This window comes from Sciurus carolinensis (assembly GCF_902686445.1).
Source record: "Sciurus carolinensis chromosome 14 unlocalized genomic scaffold, mSciCar1.2 scaffold_126_arrow_ctg1, whole genome shotgun sequence".
Lineage (NCBI taxonomy): Eukaryota > Metazoa > Chordata > Mammalia > Rodentia > Sciuridae > Sciurus > Sciurus carolinensis.
Window position 1 is genome coordinate 1028415 of NW_025920111.1, and position 20762 is coordinate 1049176.

A 20762-nucleotide genomic window follows, 5' to 3' on the forward strand; every position below is an offset into this window, starting at 1 on the left:
CATGAACACAAACCCAAATAAATACAATTTTCTCATACTAGACAAAGGGGACAAAAATATGCAATGGACAAAAGATAGCCTCTTCAACAAATGGTGCTGGGAAAACTGGAAATCCATATGCAACAGAATAAAATTAAACCTCTATCTCTCACCCTGGACAAAACTGAACTCGAAATGGATCATGAACCTCGGAATCAGACTAGAGGTCATTCAACTTATAGAAGAAAAAGTAGGTCCAAATCATCAACATGTTCACTTAGGATCAGAGTTCCTTAACAGAACTCCCATAGAACAAGAAATAAAAGCAAGAATCAACAACTGGCATAGATTCAAACTAAAAAGCTGTCTCTCAGCAAAGGAAACTTTAGTAATGTGAAGAGAGAGCCTACAGAATGGAAGAATATCTTTGCAACTCATACTTCAGATAGAGCACTAATTTCCAGAATATATAAAGAACACAAAAAACTCTACACAAAGAGTACAAATAATCCAATCAACAAATGGGCTAAGGAAATGAACAGACACTTCACAGAAGAACGTCTACAAGCATTCAACAGATATATGAAAAAAAAATCAACATCTCTAGTAATAACAGAAATGCCAATCAAAACAACCATAAGATTCCAGCTCACCCCAATTAGAATGACAATTATCAAGAACACAAGTAACAATGGGTGTTGGCGAGTATGTGGTGAGAAAGTACACTCATACATTGCTGGTGGTGTTGCAAATTAGTGCAGCCACTCTGGAAAGCAGTATGGAGATTCCTCAGAAAGCTTGGAATGGAATCACCATTTGACCCAGCTATCCCACTCCTTGACCTATACCCAAAGGACTTAAAATCAGCATACTACAGAGATATAGCCATATAATGTTCATAGCTGCTCAATTGACAATAGCCAGATTGTGGAACCAACATAGATGTCCTTCAATTGATGAATGGATAAAGAAACTGTGGTACATATATACAATGGAATATTACTCAGCCATAAAGAATGATAAAATTATGGCATTTGCAGGCAAATGGATGAAATTGGAGAATATCATGCTAAGTGAGATAATCCAATCTCAAAGAATCAAAGGACGAATGATCTTGCTGATAAGCAGATGATGACACATAATGGGGGTTGGGAGGGGTTAGTGTTAGGATTAGGGTTAGGGTTAGGGAGAAAGGCAACAATGGGGAAAGGAAGGATTGTATAGAGGGAAAAGTGGGGTGGGAACACTGGAGGGAAGGGAAAAATAACAGAATGAATCATACAAATTTACCCTATGTAAATTTATGATTACACTCATGGCATGCCTTTACTCCATGTACAAACAGAGAAACAATGTGTATCCCATTTGTTTATAATAAAAAAAAAAGAAAGGATAACAGGTCAGGCTCTATTCCTGGACCCCTCAGTCTCAACCAAAACACTTATCTTCAGCTCTTAATCAGTAGAATCTTGGTGCTTCAGTTGTTGAAAGACCCAGAAATGAAGACCTCCTTGCCTCCTTCAGACCAGTGGATAACAGTATGCTGGGCCTGCTTAGTGGGCTTTATGGAGTCATCCAAATCCTACTGCCATGGTACAAACTCTTTGTCCCAGGGAGTTGTAAGAAGGAGTAGGTTATCCCTAGAATAAATTGTGACCCAAGAATTCTTAAAAAGATCATTTTCCTTCTTAGAGTAGAGAGAGGTGCTAGGCTTCAGCTAAGGAAATAGACTTAAAATTAGAATAAATCAGATTTTTACAAACCATAGAAAAAGAACACATCTTGTACCAAAATGGTCAAATGACTTATGCTCAAGTGCTGTATAAATCATAGTCTAACTTTTGAGTTTGCATATATTACTTACCCTTTCCAAGTCTCAATTTTGCCCTTTAAAAAAGAAAAGAAAAGAAAAAGAAAACCCTACTCCCTACTGCCAGTTTAATTCATAGGCAGGCAATTATAACATGCTTTTGAGTACCTCTTAAAAGAGAGAAAATAATAAAAATAAAAGATGGCTATATTTTTAAAACTTAAGTCAGGTATACTTTTTCACAAGCAACTGTACACAGCCCTCAAATTTCAACTGTAAAGAAAGTTACAGATACCAAACTTCATTAAAAAATTTATAAACTCTATTTTAGTTAATAAATTACACAAAGAAGGGACATTAAAAATTTAATATTAATGGTCTGGGGAAGTAGCTCAGTGTCAGAGCACTTTCCTAGCCTATGCATGAGGCCCTGGGTTCAAGCCCCAGAACCACAGATTAATAAGTTAATTAATAAAAATTAAAAAGCCAGATCATTGATTTTATAAAATGGAGAAATAGTGGGTGGGAATGTAGCTTAGTGGTAGAGGACTTGGCCTAGCTAGTGAGAGGCAATACTAGAACAAGAAAGTGGTTATGAAATCATACTTGCTCACCTATGATAGTTTTATTCTATTTGAGGTAGAGGAATGCAAATTTTGGCACCTCAAACAGCAAAAAACAATAAAAATCTTTTCCTTTCACAAAAACAATTATATAATCAAATAAAGTTTGCAGGATTCTGAAAAATATTAACTCCTTAGATTTTTTTTTTATTACCATCCCTTTGGACCAGTAGTTGACAAACTGCAGCCAGTAAGCTATCGCGCTCCCCGCCCGCAGAGAGACACGACACCGGATCGGAGCAAGTTCTTTATTTTCTACTATCTGCTACTTCTGGCTGGCCGCGCCGGCCGCTCTTGCAAGGGCCTTACATTACATACAACAACCAATCAGCTTATAGATCACGAGGAGAAAGCATGGACAGTAATGGAGCATAATAGTGTGCATATAGCAAGCATGCAGTGTCCACGAGGACCCATGGCCAATCACATTAACTTCCTCAAATAACGCCACTTGTTGCACAGAGAATTAGTCTGCTGGAGGTACCTGGTTTTGCTCTCAGCACTTTCTTGGCACATTGCCAGGTGCCATCTTGGTCGCATCGTAGGGCTGGGGTCCGTGGTACCACGACAGCTCCCCCTTTTTTATTTATTAAAAGAATGCTGGCTCGGGACCGTGCCTGTCTTAGGCGGAGTGGTCAACCATCGTCCTTACCCGTCATCGGATAACTGCAGAGCATGCTACAGCTCCTGTCTTAGGTCGGTACGAGGTTACCTCCTTCCTTACCCGTCATTGACTACCGGTCCAGCATGCTCAGCCAGACTTGAGGAGAGCCGCCAGCCTCTAAGGCCATCATGACTTGATGGAAAATGATGCGATCTCTGGCATGAACTTGGCGTATACGCATGATAAAGCGTGTGAGGAAGATAATTGCAATAATCATTAACATACACAATGCTCCCATTCCTGCCCATTGCTTTACAAAACTGAAAGAAGAGGATAACCAACTTTGCATTTCAGATATAGGGGCTATATCAACTCTAGTAGAATTAAGGCTAACAATTTGTGATCTAAGAATGGCAGTAAGATTATCAAATTTATAAGACCAATTGGCACGTAGCTGAGTAGATATGATTTTAGACAAATTTGCTGCATAACTAAGATTATGATAAGCTACAGGTGTAATGCACAGTACCGGCAGATGATAAATACACCCCACGCTTAACAGTTCCTGTAAAAGGTCCATCTGTTCTTGAAGTAAGTCCACACGCTGGTTCACCAAAAGTAGTCCTGCTTTTAGGTGTTGATCCATTGTTTGTTGAGTAGATAGAGCAGTAGCTGTCTGCTGGACCACATCATTAAGCTTAGTTGCTGACTGTACTGATGTCGTCAAGGCTACAGCTGCTGCACCGGCTGCTGTTGCTGATGCAACTACGGTGGTAATGACTGCTACGGTGATTCCAAAATCCCTCTTATTTCTGGAAAGCAATACTGGCAATTCATCATCTGTAACAGAAACTGGCATAGGCAGAAAAGTAGGGATTCGCATGATGACCGCTCGGGAGAAATTGGCAGCATTCCAACATTGAGAAAGGTAGCATCTGGATTGAGAGCAATTAAGGTTTGTGCTATTAGTGTTAGTTAGTAAAAACATAAAAGGAGGGAACACACAGACTGGGGTGGACAAAAATGAAAGATTTTGAGTACAATTAGTAGTAGTCTTGGCTCCACTCCTGCTAACTCCAGTCCACTTCATAGAATTCCATTCGCATTGTCTGAAAGATCCTCCTTTAAGAGCAAAAAAAGGTTGTAAGTTAGTATATCCTGAAGTCGAGGTAAATAGCAACCAGTTATCAAAAGGATTAGTGCACCTTCTGCCAAATTTGCCGTCATAATCATCAAAGTCATCAGTGGTACGCTGAGAAGTAAAATTTGGTGTGAAGAAAAATCCATGTTGAACTGGGGCTGCTTGCTCAGCATTTTGACAACCTGTCCAGGTAGGAAGTGTGGAAAATTTTGGATTACATGGAGGAAAAAGTCTGGGAGTTTTAAATCCATTAGTGGGAAGTGGTAATTTGTGAGGTATAAGTCCTGTAATCAAGGTGGCTGCCCCTTCCCTATATTCCTTTGATATGGTTATGTGTGTACCATTAACAAATTGAAGACCAAGCGTACTGTAGCCTTGGGGTAGAGCATCAGGAGAATCCCTGGATGTAAAGAAACCCTGTACCTGCTTTTGGAGAACAATACAAGGGTTAAAGTCATTACTACTAATAGCATTATCCTCAGGTATATCAAAGCACAAGGTTCCAGGGAGGGAGAAAGTGGAAAAATTATATAGGTGAGTATCTGGATCAAAAGACGTAGTGGGTAATCCTGTAGCCATCTTGGTGGTGAGCAATGGAGGAAGTAAAGAGGAAGTATTAGTTAATGGTAAAGGATATGGCCAGGTTTTAACTATCGCCCATAATTCTCGTGTCTTCACCAGTGTCAACATCATCATTAGCAGGGCGCTTATCAGCACGATGTTCTTCATCGTTACTTTGATGCACCAGTCTGGTCAACCTTTCAGGTATCCAAATTGGTGTTTGCTGATCCTGTGGGAAGACACAAACAGACCCTCAGACCCACTGAAGAACTGGATCTGGACCTTTCCATGTACCTGTGAGAATATCTTTCCATTTTACCCACATTTGAGTACTTGTGGGATTAGCTTGTCTCTCTGCAGCCGTGCTTCCATTTTTGTCCACATTTAAAAAATTTAAAATAAAGAGTACTAAATTTAGTTTGTCTTTAGGTGCTCTAAAGTCAGCACCTATTCCCCCTTTTTGTCTTATTAAACATTTTTTTAATGTTAAATGAGTGCGTTCCACTATTCCTTGTCCTTGAGGATTATAAGGAATTCCTGTGATGAGCTGTATACCAAAATTTTTGGTGAATAGAAGAAAACTTTTGGATGTGTAAGCTGGCCCATTATCAGTTTTGATGATTTTTGGAACGCCCCAGGCTGCAAATGTTTGTAAACAATGTTGTATAACATCTTTAACCTTTTCACCAGTGTGAGCTGAGGCCATGATTACCCCTGAAGCGGTGTCTACTGAAAAATGAATATACTTGAGATTGCCAAATTCTGAAAAATGAGTAACATCCATTTGCCAAATATGATTAGGTAACAGTCCTCTGGGATTTACTCCAACAGACTGTACTGGCAATAGGGTGGCACAATGTTGACATGTTTTAACAATTTGTCTAGCAACATCTTTAGAAATATTAAACTTTCTTCTAAGAGTAGTAGAATTAACATGAAATTGTGAATGAAACATCTTAGCTTGTTCAAATAGTGTAAAAGCAAAGATGGTTTTTGTGGCTTTATCAGCCTTAGCATTTGCTTTGGCAAGTGGTCCTGGTAGGCCAGAATGAGCTCTAATATGTCCTACATAAAAGGGGTATTTGCGGTCTAAAATTAGGGCACGCAAGGTTGAAAGTAAGGAGCAACTGTGGATCCATCGGGAATATAAGGCACAGTTTCTAAACAAGGTATTGATTGTACTATATAATAACTGTCAGATAACAGATTAAAAGGTTGATCCATCATGATATTAAAAGCTAAGACTACTGCAGCAAGCTCCACTACTTGGGCAAACGAGGAAGGGAGAATGATGGTTTCAGTTTTATCTCCAACTATTACTGCTCCCACTCCATTTTTAGATCCATCAGTAAATATTGTTTGGCAATGACGCAAAGGCTGCGTCTTTGTAATTTTTGGAAATATAATTGGAGTATTTTTACAAAACTGTATCTATCGGGTCCCCTCTGGCCGCAGAGAGAGACACGACAAATGTCTGAAGCTTTGGAAGTTTATTGTGCACAGTTCCTTTCCTACGCTTCTCTTACCCCTAGCTTCTGCGCACTCCCAGCTTCCCTTTTCCCAGCTTCTTCCACTCCCGCATACTCCCTCCTTCCAGCTCAGCTCCAGTCGCTGCTGCCGCTGCTGCTGCTGTCGCCGCCGCCGCCGCCGCTTCCGCTCCATCCGTTCCGTTCCCCCCTCGCTCTCCCACCCACCAGGCTTATATACACTTCAATCAATCAGGGGAGAGTACACGAGATAAACGCAGACAGCTGCAGGCGCAGGATGGGTACACAAGGGGGCATGCTCTAGTCACATCGTTAACTAGCCAATCATTGGAATTTGCTGGTTGTTTACTGTATAGCTGGCCGCTTTTGGCTCAGCATCAGGCGCCATCTTGACCACGCCCAAGGCTGGGGTTCCCGGGAACCCCCACAGATCCCCCTTCTTTAATATTAAACTAAGGCTCGGGACCGTGTCTGTCTTAGGCTGAGTGGTCAGCATATGTCCTTACCCGTCATCAGAGCCTGCAGAGCATGCTGCAGCTCCTGTCTTAGGTTGGTACACAGCCACCTCCTTCATTACCCGTCTTTGACTACCGATCCAGCATCAAGAGCCATACTAATGGGGGGCTGTCGGCCTTTAGGGCGGTCATGGCCTGATGAAAAATAATTTGATCTCTCTATTGGCTAGCTTGCAGATGCATGCCAAAACGAATGAAGAGAAGAAGGCCAAGGCAGAGGGGTACCACCATAGCTCCTAAGCTTGCCAACTGTTTGACAAATCTATAAACAGAAGAGGAACCTTATAGCCATATTAAATACAGAAACAATATACGTCCCAATGGAGTTACAATACGGGTAACACAAAGCAGCTCTCAGGGAATAAACGCATCCCAGTCCCAAAAGTTCTTGCAAGGTATCCACTTGTTCTTATGAGTCCATTCTCTGATAGAGTCTCTATGGTCTGTAAGGCTGCAGCTGCATTCTCGGCCAAATGATCGTCGTTATGGTTGTGTCAATGCTGCTACTGCAAGGACTGTGGTGGCAATGATCACGGCTGTTGCAATGTCAAAGCCTCTTCTGTTTCATGATAATAGCACTGGCAATTCTATATCTGCAACAGAAACTAGGACTGGTAGGAAGATAGAAATGTGCAAATTGCACGGATGACAAAAGAACCGTTCCAGTATTGTGAGAGATAGGACACAGTTAGTGAACAGTTAAGAGGTGTTATTAGAAATGTTAGTTGGTAGAAACATAAAAAAGAGAAAATACACAAGCTGACGTAGGAGGAAAAGCAATATCACAGCTAGGGTCAGCAGAGCGAGTTGCTCTACTCTGGGTCTGGTTTGTAGTATGATTCCAACGGCAAAGTGCAGAAGTTCCTCTTGTTAAAGCAAAGAAAGGCTAGAAATATCCTTGTCACCAAAAACAGCACGACCTGAAAAATCATCAGTAGAATTGACAGGCTTGTAAAGAAATTGGTGAAAAGCAAGAAAAGGAAGGATAAAAAATATGTTAGTCAGAAATGAAAAATATGGCCAGGCTAACAATGGTCCATAGGTTCCGGGTTTGCCTTTCCGTCTGAGTTTTCGTTATTGGAGGAAGGCTCAGACTCGCCATTGTGAGGAGGAGCAGCATCATTTGCATGCTGTAAAACTCTGATTAGCCTTTCTGGAATCCAGAATGGAGTCTGTTGATCCTGTGGGAAAATACAAACAGACCCTCGGACCCAACGAAGGACTGGATCCGGTCCTTTCCAACAACCTGTCAGGATATCTTTCCATTTTGCCCATACTTGAGGAGTATTATGGGGATTATAATGTCGATCAGCTGCAGAATGGCCGTCCCTATCCAGAGTTAAGAAATTTAGAATGAAAAGAACTAAATTAAGTTTATCTTTAGGAGACTTGTAGGAGGCTCCTATTCCCCCTTTTTGTTTATTTAAACAATTTTTTAAAGTAAGATGTGCTCTTTCCACAATGCCCTGTCCCTGAGGATTATAGGGGATGCCAGTGACTGATTGGATGTTAAATGTTTGTAAAAACAACCGGAAGCTTTTGGAAGTATAAGCAGGATCATTATCTGTTTTAATAACTTTAGGTATGCCCCAGCCAGCAAATGCTTGTAGGCAGTGTTGAATGACATCTTTCACCTTTTCTCCAGAATGAGCAGAAGCCATAATGACCCCTGAAGCAGTGTCTACTGACACATGTACATACTTAACAGTACCAAATTCAGAAATATGGGTTACATCCATCTGCCAAATATGACCAGGCAGCAGTCCCCTGGGGTTAACTCCAAAGGATTGTACTGGGATTAAAGGAGCACAATGTTGACAATTTTTTACTATTTGTCGAGTCATACATTTAGATATAGGAAATTTTCTGCTCAAAGTAGTGGAATTTACATGAAATTTTTCATGAAAGAGTTCTGCCTGTTCCTCTATGGAAAAAACAAAAATTGATTTGGTGGCCATATCTACCAAGTCATTAGCATTGGCCAAAGGTCCTGGTAAATTAGAATGAGCTCTAATATGTCCTACATAGAATAGATGTTTACGCTGTAGGATAAGGTTTTGTAGCGTAGTAAAATAAGAAGCTACCGTGGACATGGAAGAAATATGGGGTACCGTTTCAAGAACCTGTAAAGTGTTAATGATATATAAGCTATCAGATAGAAGATTGAATGGCTGATTATCTGCTAATTTAAAGGCTAATATTACAGCTGCAAGTTCAGTAACCTGTGCAGAGTTGGGTGGAACTATTATGGTGTGAAGTTGTTTACTGATAAGTACTGCACCTACTCCATTTTTGGAGCCATCAGTAAAAATGGTTACACAGTCTTTAAGAGGCTGGACACTAGTCACTTTTGGAAAAACTATGGGAGTATTTTTACAGAATTGAATCCAGGGATGTTGGGGATAATGGTTATCGAACTGAGCTGAAGTGGAACAATATAATACTGACCAATCATCATCATTATTAATTAGCCATTTAATTTGCTGAGTGGAATAAGGAGTTATAATAATAGATGGATGGATTCCAAAAACAGTAATGCAAGATTCTATTCCCTTGAATATTACCTGGGCAATAGCTTGGGGATATGATTGCAATGTTTTAGCTGGAGAGCTAGGGAGATTTATACTTTGCAGAGGTCCTCCTTGCCAAACTATGCCAAAAGGGGTATGCTTCTCTGAGATTATGATTAAACTTAATGGTTGAGTAGGATCACAACGATCAACGTAACACTGCTGAAGTCTATTCTCTACTAGCTGTAAGGATATCCGTGCTTCGGGAGTAAGTCTCCTAGGGGAATTCAAGTCAGGATTACCTTTTAATATATCGAATAAAGGTTTTAATTCCCCTGTGGACAATTTTAAATAGGATCTGATCCAGTTAATGTCACCTAAGAGTTTCTGAAGATCGTTCAAGGTATTCAATTGATCTGTCCTGATGGTCAACCTTATTGGTCTGACTGTAGTAGCAGTGAGCCTTGTACCCAGATATTCTTGGATCTCCTCTAATTGTAATTTTTCAGGGGCTATCGTTAGTCCTCTCTTTTCTAATGCTTGAGTTATAAATTGTAATGCTTCTAACAAAACTTTTTCTGGATGGCAAATAAGTATGTCATCCATATAGTGATAAATCAACAATCTCTTAAACTTTTGTCTAGTAGTTGTTAACGCTTTATCTACGTATATTTGACATATAGTAGAACTGTTAGCCATACCTTGAGGCAACACGGTCCATTCGAATCTCTGGTCAGGCTGAGTGTGATTAAGAGAGGGCAAAGTAAAGGCAAATCTCCAACAATCATTTTTGTGTAAGGGTATAGAGAAAAAGCAATCCTTTAAATCCAGGATAATAGTAGGCCAATTTTTTGGTAGTGCAGTAACAAGAGGGAGTCCACATTGGACGGGTCCCATAGGGTACATTTGTTCGTTTATGGCTCTTAAATCATGTAATAACCTCCATTTTCCTGATTTTTTCTTTGTTAAGAATATTGGAGTATTCCAAGGAGAGGTAGAATGTTGTAAATGACCTGCTTGTACCTGCTCTTGTACTAACTTATGAGCTGCCTCTAGCTTTTCTTTTGTTAGGGGCCACTGTGGAATCCAGTGAGGCTTATCATCTTTCCATATTATAGGGATTGATGGTTTATCAGTGGCCCCTAGGAAAAACCCAACCCATGAGAATCATTTTTTGGTGGAAGTAAAGGCAGTGGTTGGGTAGATCCTTGGCTATGTCTTCCTAATCCTTTTTTATCATTATAATTCATATTTTGTAACATATTTCTTACAGGAGTCCCTTGGTAAATCTGGTCAGTGGTGAGTTTCATATCCATTTGCTGCAGGACGTCTCGTCCCCATAGGCTAATAGGAACATTACAGACATATGGCTGAAATATTCCTGTGTGTCCCTCTGTATCTTTCCACGATAATGAGGAAGCACTTTGATTGGGGCTCTCTGCTACTCCTAAGCCTCTCAAGCTCTGAGCTGCTGTGATCAATGGCCAGTGCTTTGGCCAGACCATTGCACTGATAATACTTTTGTCTGCTCCCGTATCTAATAAACCTGTAAATTCCATATTTCCCACTTTTAATTTCAGGAGGGGCCTCTGTTCCATATCCATAGTAAGGTTTATTAAAGTGGTTCCTGTTGATCCAAAACCTCCTTGTCTTTTATTTGTATTTTCACTGGGCCACAAGGAATGTCGACTGGGCAATATAAGCATTTGTGCAATGCGATCCCCTGAAGAGATGACCGTAATTCCTTTTGGTGAAGAGACCAAGGCTTTTATTTGTCCAGTGAAATCAGGATCAATAATCCCTGGGTGTACTATAAGTCCTTTTAGTGTTGAGGAACCTCTACCTAGTAATACTCCTACACTGTTCTGTGGGATTTTTTCATGCCAATCAGTATCAATCATCTGCACCCCCATATCTGGGGTTAGTATGAGTCTGGAGGTGGCACAGATGTCCAATCCGGCACTTCCTGAGGTGGCTCTGTGCTCCCCTTCTCTGTGGGAGGATACCACCATCGGGGAACTTGTTGAATTACCCCGTATATTTGTTGCGGGCCCCGGGGAGGGCCCTGTCTCCCATTTTTTTGGAGTTCAGGATTCGACCCTAGGAAATTATCCTCCCTATCTCTAATAGGCTGACAGGCACCACTCCAATGACCCCCCCCCTCTGCATCCTGGACACAGCCCTGGGGCATAAGGTGTAACGAATTTTACTATAGTTATCTCTTATCTTTTGTTAGGGCATTATCTCCTTGCTGCTGATTGTGTGCATCTATTGAAACGTATTGGCCTTCTCCTATTATCATTTCTATCGGGAAACCTTGCCACTATGTTTCTGCAAGCAGTTTCAACAGCTATTTCTTGCTACTGAGCTTCCCCAATTAGCCATTGTTCTCCAAATAACACTGCTCTGCATACCTGTCTCCAATAGTCTTAACTGCCTCTTTAAAGTTTTTCTAATGGTTGATGGTATCTCCATTTGCTCCTCAAATACAGGCAGGTTCTACAGATTTTGAAGCTCTTTTTATTAGGCTTAGGTTTCTCCTACCTTTTTCCCTTGTTCTTAAATTTTCACTACCACTTGGTTATTCCTTTTGGGGGTTCTTTGTGTTAGACTTAGTTCCCTTTTTTCCCTTGTTCTTAGATTTTTTGAGCAATTATTTTCTAGGTCACCACCACTCAGTTTTTCCTCACTTTATTCTCTTTAAGCGTTCTTTTCTGTTACTATTAGACCCTGTTCATGAAGATCCCCCTTGTGGCACACTAAGCAGCTTTTCTTTCTTAGCTGTTTTTTTTTTTTTTTTTTTTTTTTTTCTCAATGGCGGCCCATTGTTTTTTAATGGTTCCCTGAGGGGTTGCTGCATTCGGACCCTATTGTTACTAATTTGAATAGCTTTAGTTATGGTAATTACAATAACAAACAGTGGCCTAGCTGCCAGGAGCAACAAAATTACTGAAAGGAAAACCATCAAGTGCGCATTAAAATTTTTATAGCGGCTTTTTACGTACTACCTAATTGGACCGCTCCAAGCGTGTTTCTACTTTCACTTTAATTAAACCGCGTTCCACGCGTCAGGACCGCTGATGGCGTGTCCCGATACCCCCCCGACCCGCGTTCTACGCGTTAGGATCCCGGTACCCCTCAACCCACGTTCCACGCGTCAGGACCGCTAATGGCGCGTCCCGATACCCGCGTTCCACGCGTCAGGACCCCAATACCTTTCAACCCGCGTTCCACGCGTCAGGACTCCTGATACCTTTCAACCGTACCACACTCCGCGTGTCCCCAGGACCGCCAATGGCGCATTCTGACACCCTTTTTTTTTTTTTTTATAACCGGTTCAACTTGTATACAAAAAAAATTCTTTCAAATATCTTACCTTGTTTTCTTTTATAAGGCCTTCATCTTCCCGGGTTTCGGCACCAGTTATCGGGTCCCCTCTGGCCGCAGAGAGAGACACGACAAATGTCTGAAGCTTTGGAAGTTTATTGTGCACAGTTCCTTTCCTACGCTTCTCTTACCCCTAGCTTCTGCGCACTCCCAGCTTCCCTTTTCCCAGCTTCTTCCACTCCCGCGTACTCCCTCCTTCCAGCTCAGCTCCAGCCGCTGCTGCCGCTGCTGCTGCTGTCGCCGCCGCCGCCGCCGCTTCCGCTCCGTCCGTTCCGTTCCCCCCTCGCTCTCCCACCCACCAGGCTTATATACACTTCAATCAATCAGGGGAGAGTACACGAGATAAACGCGGACAGCTGCAGGCGCAGGATGGGTACACGAGGGGGCATGCTCTAGTCACATCGTTAACTAGCCAATCATTGGAATTCGCTGGTTGTTTACTGTATAGCTGGCCGCTTTTGGCTCAGCGTCAGGCGCCATCTTGACCACGCCCAAGGCTGGGGTTCCCGGGAACCCCCACATGTATCCATGGATGTTTAGGATAATGGTTATCAAATGTTGCTGTAGTTGAGCAATATAAAACAGCCCAATCATCATCATGCTGAATCAACCACTGCATTTGTAGTTTAGTATAGGGAATAATAATGACCTTAGGGTGACTTCCAAATATGGTAATACAGGCCTCTAACCCTTTATATATCAACTGAGCTATTGACTTAGGAAATGTTTGTAACTGTTTTGTGGGTGATGCTGGGAGATTGATACTCTGTAAAGGTCCTCCTTGCCATAGAATTCCATATGGGCTATGTTGTTCTGGGATAATAATCAACATTAGAGTTTGGGATGGATCACATCTTTCTGTATGATCTGATTGCAATCTCTGTTCTACCAACGTGAGAACCTTTTGTGCTTCCAAAGTAAGGACTCTCGGGGAATGGAGATTAGGGTCTCCTTTAAGTATATTAAATAGAGGTTTCAGCTCTCTTGTGGTAATCTTTAAATATGGCCTAATCCAATTTATATCTCCAAGGAGTTTTTGAAAATCATTTAGATTTTTAAGCTTTTCGGTTCTAATGGTTAATTTTAAAGGCTTTACCATAGTAGCTGTAAGCTTAGTGCCGAGATATTCTTGAGTTTTTCCCATTTGTAGCTTTTCTGGAGAGATGTTTAAGCCATATTGTTGTAGAGTGGAAATTAAAAATTTTAAAGCCTTTTCCAAGAATTGTCTGTTTTTGTGGCAGATAAGGATATCATCCATATAATGATAAATTAACAAATCTGGAAAATTGTCTCTTGTAGGTTTTAAGGCTTTATCTACATATATTTGGCATAACGTGGGACTATTAGTCATGCCTTGAGGAAGCACGGTCCACTCAAATCTTTGGTCAGGCTGTGCATGATTGAGAGAAGGTAAGGTAAAAGCAAACCGCCAACAATCCCTTCTATGTAATGGGATTGAGAAAAAACAATCTTTTAAATCTAAAATGACAGTGGGCCAATTTTTAGGTAAAGCTGTAACTAAAGGCAGTCCCCGTTGTATAGGACCCATAGGGAACATCTGTGCATTAATGGCCCTTAAATCATGTAATAGTCTCCACTTTCCAGACTTTTTCTTAATGACAAAGATAGGAGTATTCCAGGGAGAAGTAGAAGGTTGTAAATGTCCTGCCTGTACTTGTTCTTGTACTAATTTATGAGCCGCTTCTAACTTTACTGTAGTAAGGGGCCACTGTTGAATCCATTGTGGCTCATCATTTTTCCAAACTATTGGAATTGGTGTAATAACAGTGTCCCCTACATAAAACCCAGCCCTCTGAAATCATTTTTTGGAGGAGGTAAGGGCAAGGGTTGTAGTGATCCCTGTTGTTCTCGACCTAATCCTTGACTTTCTGTATATTGCATCTTTTTCATCATATGTGTCACAGGTTTAGAATTAATATTTGTTGTTAATTTAGCATTCATTTGAGTTAAGACATCTCTCCCCCATAAGGAAATAGGTATTTTACAGATATATGGTTGAAAAATCCCTGAATGGCCCTCATTATCCCTCCAGGACAGCGAAGCAGCACTCTGGTTAGGTGATTGAGCCACACCTAAACCTTGTAAATTTTGATTAGCTGTAACTACAGGCCAACCTTTGGGCCAAACTGTCTCACTTATTATACTTTTATCAGCTCCTGTGTCCAGTAATCCTATAAAAGATTTATGTCCCACTATTAACTGCATTATGGGCCTATCTTGGAGGTCCATAGTAAAATTAGCCCAGGGTCCTCCTGTAGACCCAAATCCGTTAGTTCCCCTTATTGTCTCCTTACTAGGCCACAAGGAATGCTGACTAGGTAAAATTAACATTTGTGCTATCCTATCTTCTGGAGAAATGACTGTGATTCCTTTGGGTGAAGAAACCATAGCCTTAACTTGTCCTTGAAAATCAGGATCAATTACTCCTGGGTGGACTATAAGACCTCTTAAGGTAGAAGAACTTCTGCCTAGAAGCAATCCTACTGAATTTGCCGGAATATTTCCCTCCCAATCTGTGTCTACCATTTGTACACCCATATCAGGGGTTAATACGAGTCTGGAGGTGGCACAGATGTCCAATCCTGCACTTCCTGAGGTGGCTCTTCTTTCCTGAGCTTCATTCCCTTTTTGGTTGGAGGATACCACTGTCGTGGCACTTGTTGAATCACCCCGTATATTTGTTGTGGGCCCCGGGGCGGGCCCCTCACCCCGTTTTTTTGTAGCTTGGGGTTAGTTGGTAAAGGATTCCCTTCTTTGTCCCTAACGGAATGACATTCACTAAGCCAATGATTTCCTTTTTTACACCGAGGACATAACCCGGGCCCCTTTCCTTGGCCATTGTTCCTGGAAGGGCAACATGCTCTCAAGTGTCCCATTTGTCCACATATGAAGCAGGAACCAGGAGGTCCCCCTTTTTTACCCCCTCCTCTTTGTGCTAATGCTGTGGCAAGAACAGAGGTTTGTCTGTCGAGTGCCGCAATAAATGCAGCACTATTTCCAGAGGCCTCATTAATGTCTTTGCAGACTCTTAAATAAGTAGACAAGCCTTTATTTCTCCATGGCCTGATGGCATCTTTGCACCATTTATTGGCTTGTTTATAGGCTAACTGTTTTATTAATGGCATTGCTTGATCAGCATCTCCAAAAATTCTATAAGCTGTTTGAATTAATCTATCAACGAAGTCTGCATAGGGCTCATTACTTCCCTGGGTAACTTTTGACAACTGTCCTTGTAAATCTCCTGACCCTTGTAGGGTTTTCCATGCTTTAATAGCAGCCACAGCAATTTGAGCATACACTGCAGGATGATAATTAATCTGTGCCTGGACTCCCTCATAAGGCCCTGTTCCCATCAACATGTCTCTGTCTACCTGCGGATTCCCTGAAGTTGCATTGCACCTTGCAGTGTCCATTGAAATTTCCTGCCAAGCTGTTTTCCACATAAGATACTGTCCCCCTGACAAGGTTGCTCTAGCTAGATTAGTCCAATCCAAAGGTAGCATATTTAAGGACATCATGGTCTCTACCAGTGAGACTGTAAAAGCCGATTGAGGCCCATAAGTGCTCACTGCTTCTTTCAGCTGTTTAACAATTTTAAAATCTAATAGCTGATGAAACCTTTGATTTTGGGCATCCTCAAATACTGGATATGTAGTATTTTGTAAGGAGGCCCACCCTCGGTGTCTGCTGTGGTGTTCCTTTTTCTTAAACTCCATAGGTGGTGCACTAGGGGCAACAGGTGTACTAAGCAGTCTAGGCGCTAGGGGGCGCTCAGGTTGCATGCTTAACTTTTCCATAGCTTCTTCAAGTTCTTCCCCAGTGAGTTCCTCTTCAGAACTCTCTCTTTCCGTATAATTTTCTCTTTCTGAATTCTGAGAACATGATCATCCCTCTTTAAATTCTTCTAAGATCTGACTTCCTTCTTCTAAAGGCCCCTTTAAATCCCTAAAAGGGTTTTTTGATTTACTTTGCTGCATCAAACAAGATTTAATAAGCGACCATATGGCCAGTGTACCCATTGGCAATGGCTCTCGTCTCTCTGCATCGCGCAAATCCTCTCCTAGCTGCTCCCACTGAGGAAGATTTAGTAGCCCTTCGTCTAAAAACCACGGAGAGACTTTCTCTACAGTATCAAGAAACTTCAGAGCCGTCTTTGCCTTCAATGGTGTTCCGTGATTTTTTAATAGTTCTCTAAGAGGCTGCTGCATTCTAATCTTAGACAGTTCTGTTCCCATGATTAAATCTTACAACACTATGAGCTAGTTTAAACACACAAACAAAAAGACAAGCGCGTGCACGCGCACACACACGCTCACGCACGTACACACATACACAGGTTGGTACCACTGTATAAGTCTGTATTTGGTCACTTCACTCGTCCCTCCCACGGGGATCCTTTTGTTATGAATTGTCGCGGCTCCGCGATCGTCGAGACGTCTCACCTTTTGTACTCTCGGACTAATTTTGTCTTGATTTGAGAACTTATGTGAACTTACCCTTATGTCTTTACTCGTTCCCGGGTTTCGGCACCATTTATCGCGCTTCCTGCCCGCAGAGAGACACGACACCAGATCGGAGCAAGTTCTTTATTTTCTGCTATCTGCTACTTCTGGCTGGCCACGCTGGCCGCTCTTGCAAGGGCCTTACATTACATACAACAACCAATCAGCTTATAGATCACGAGGAGAAAGCATGGACAGTAATGGAGCATAATAGTGTGCATATAGCAAGCATGCAGTGTCCACGAGGACCCATGGCCAATCACATTAACTTCCTCAAATAACGCCACTTGTTGCACAGAGAATTAGTCTGCTGGAGGTACCTGGTTTTGCTCTCAGCACTTCCTTGGCACATTGCCAGGCGCCATCTTGGCTGCATCGTAGGGCTGGGGTCCGCGGTACCCCGACAGTAAGCCAGGTGCTTTTATAAAGTTTTTACTGAAAATAGTTACACTCATTTGTATGAGCATTATCTACAGTGTTTTCACACCACTGTGGAAGCAGTTGTGAAAGACTGTATTATCCACATAGTCTAAATTATTTACCATGTGGTCCCTTACAGAAAATATTTGCTAAGCCCTGCCTTAAACTGGTAACAAGTAAAAATGACTTTACACTGTTAAGTAAGGATATTACCAAACAAAATAAAGTGCATTAAAAAAAAAAAAAAGACTAGCTTACTTACTTCGGAATTTTGTGTGTGGTGGTGGTGGGGAATAGAAAAGTCTACTTTCTGTACTATCTCTCTCTATTCCTCAAAACTAAAGTCTGAGAAACCAGGCACATAATCTAAAATAAAATTCAAGGTCTGGGGATGTAGCTCAGTGGTAGAGAACTTACCTAGAAGACATGAGACCTTGGGTTCCAGCCCCAGAAGCACAGATTAATTACTTAATTAACTAAAAGAATCTAAAACTGTGAAAAAAGAAAACTGAAGAGACTTTTACAATATTACAAGCAATTAGCATAAGAGAAAACCTAGTATCCATATTCTAAAGGCAATGCATTCTGTCTGACTGGTTGCATTAGACAGGAATTTTTGCATATGACTAAGAATACCCTAAGATTCTGATTCAGACATAGGATCTGGGAATCTATTTTTAAAATCATCCCAGATAAGACTGTAATTATGTTAAAATAGAGAAAAAAATCTCATTTTTTGAGGTACATCATAATTTGTTACAACATATGGAATTTGCTTCAAAAAAATTGGTGGAGGAATAGTAGATTAGGGTATGGATGATATACATTCATTCATGTTTGATCAATCTCTAAACTTGGTGAGAGGTACACAGAGTTCATTATACTGTTCTCCCTACTTTGTAAATGATTCAAATTTTTATAAAGTATTTAAACAAATCTCAGGTTATTCCAATACAAAAATAAGATTGAGAACCATTGAATTAGTATGCTGAAAAAGACTGGCATCCAATGGAGGCCCCACTGCCACTGTTTCTATCTATTGTTTTACAACTTAGGATTTTCATTTAGAATCTGAAAGTCACAAACTACTAATGCTCCAACATTTGGAGCAAAGACCTTCTACTTATGACATGACATTTCTGTGGTAGGATTCAAATGCAGCTGACTAGAAAAAAATTGATTACTTTAAGTAAAACAGCAGAACCACTGGTAAAAGAGGCAAAACAACATTGAAAATGATAGTTTGAAGAGGCTTTAGTAAAATGCGGAGGGAAGAAAAGGGTCGGTCAAAAACCCTTAGATTTGGATGGGACCATAAGAATTATATGAACCATTTTCTTGTTTTCCAAATGACAAGATTGGAGTGAGAAAAAGAATGATCCAGAATAGTCCCCAATTCACACAGAACAATTTGGCTTTAATTCAGGACACCAACAACTTCAGTCATGGTTTGACAAATACAATGTACTTAAATCCTGAGTCATTGATGTAGGAAAAGGGGGGAAAAAACAATGAGGTCAATCACCTTGGGAAAGCTTTAAAGAAGTAAATATAGATGGCTGGGTAGACAGACCACATGATGAGGAAGAAGTTCTGAAGTGGGAGAGGAAAGAAAGGAATGGAGAAAAAGCCCCATGAAATGTCCCTTTCAATCACTCTTATTTCTCCCTCTATGATGATGTTCTCAATTGGTATCCAAAACAACCATAGCATCCAAATTCCATGTACTACTGCTGTGGCAAATAAAACTAATTTCTCTATAAAGCCTCAAACATATCCCCCAATTGCCTCAATCCCTCCATTTTTCTATTTCACCCATGAACAGCCTACCAGAAAGAATTAAGTGTATTTATGCTGACACTTCTAAGTTATTAGAAACATTAGGATGGTAATCACATTGCTGTCAGATCCATCTGTCTTTTCTCTTGGGGGGAACACAATTGACCTCTTCCTGTAACTCTTCAATTGGAAACAAGGTTTTCAGGGAAGCAATGAATTATTGCTTTTAGGCTAAGGAAAAATATTGAAGGACTACTGTGGAGTGGAGCTATCTGGGAATCACTGGCTCTCCCACTTGAGAAGCTGACCTGAAAGCACAGTCACCACAACTACAAAGTATAGGACAAAAACTGAACAGTCAACTAAATGATGCCCTTTATTGATCTCCAAGTCTAGGCACAAGTATTCTAGTTAAAAAGTGGTGGTTGCTCACAGTCATGCCAAAGGGGAAAAGGACCCAAAGTGAAGAGCACCTAAAAGAGCAAAAAGGATCCAAACAAATAGAAAATTCCAGGAAAAAATTTCACTTAACCATTTCAAGGAAAATGTAAGCAACTGAGCTAGGGCCAGTGGCTCAAACAATCTACCCCCTCAAGTATTCCACCATAGCTTACAACCTATAAATTGTTAGAAGAACCAAGTATGATGAGGGTAGGGGAGGTGTCTATGGTCCCTGTCCTAAATATGTGGTTCAATGCTTGGTCAAAGCACCAAGAAAACAAGAATTCCACGTTTGCCTTATATTGAGGTGGCACCACAAGAAGAATTTACAATCCAACACCTCCCTCCCTGGAATATCCCTTTAATTAAAAAAAAAAATCTCACAACCCAGTTTAGTGTGATAAAAATGAGCCAAGGAAAGGAGGAGGAGTCCAGAAGCCAAGCAGCAGCTGCACTGCCACGGTAGGGGGCGTGGAGCTGAGTACCTTGGAGTCCAGCAGGCTGAAGACACCTGGGTCGCTGGTGCTCCCCACCATGATCTTGTGCTCCTTGCCCAGGGCATGGCCACTGTTGCCCTCCGTGCATGCAGACTTGGCGCTGTGATGCTCCCAGGACACCCGGTCGCTGGTGGTGTTTCCCATGGCTGCAGCTCGATTCGGGGGCCACCTGGTGCACAGAGTTACACCCGGCTAGGAACAAACACCCCAGCGGCCACGTCAGGGGCACCCGGGCCCCGCCTCTGTGCCTGGGGACTGGGAAGGGAATCCCCACCACAGGAAACTGTGCCCTGTGGTCCCCAATCTCCCAGCCTACAGGGGCTCCTGCAAGCCCCCCAGTTTCCCGCCACCCCCACTCTGGAAACCCGCCCTGAGGACTCCCCCGCAGTACCGCGTCCACTCTCGCACCCTGATCATCTACAGCGATGTGCTCCCTTTTCCTGGGACCACGGGCACATTGGCCATTGAGCAGGCAAGGCCACCCA

The 20762-nt window shown here is 41.7% G+C and overlaps 1 pseudogene; it reads right to left on the reverse strand.

Annotated features, from left to right (window-relative positions):
- Positions 1–20421, reverse strand: part of LOC124973346 (5'-AMP-activated protein kinase subunit beta-2-like) — a 47040-nt pseudogene extending 26619 nt beyond the window's left edge.
- Between the last annotated feature and the right edge of the window lie 341 nt (positions 20422–20762).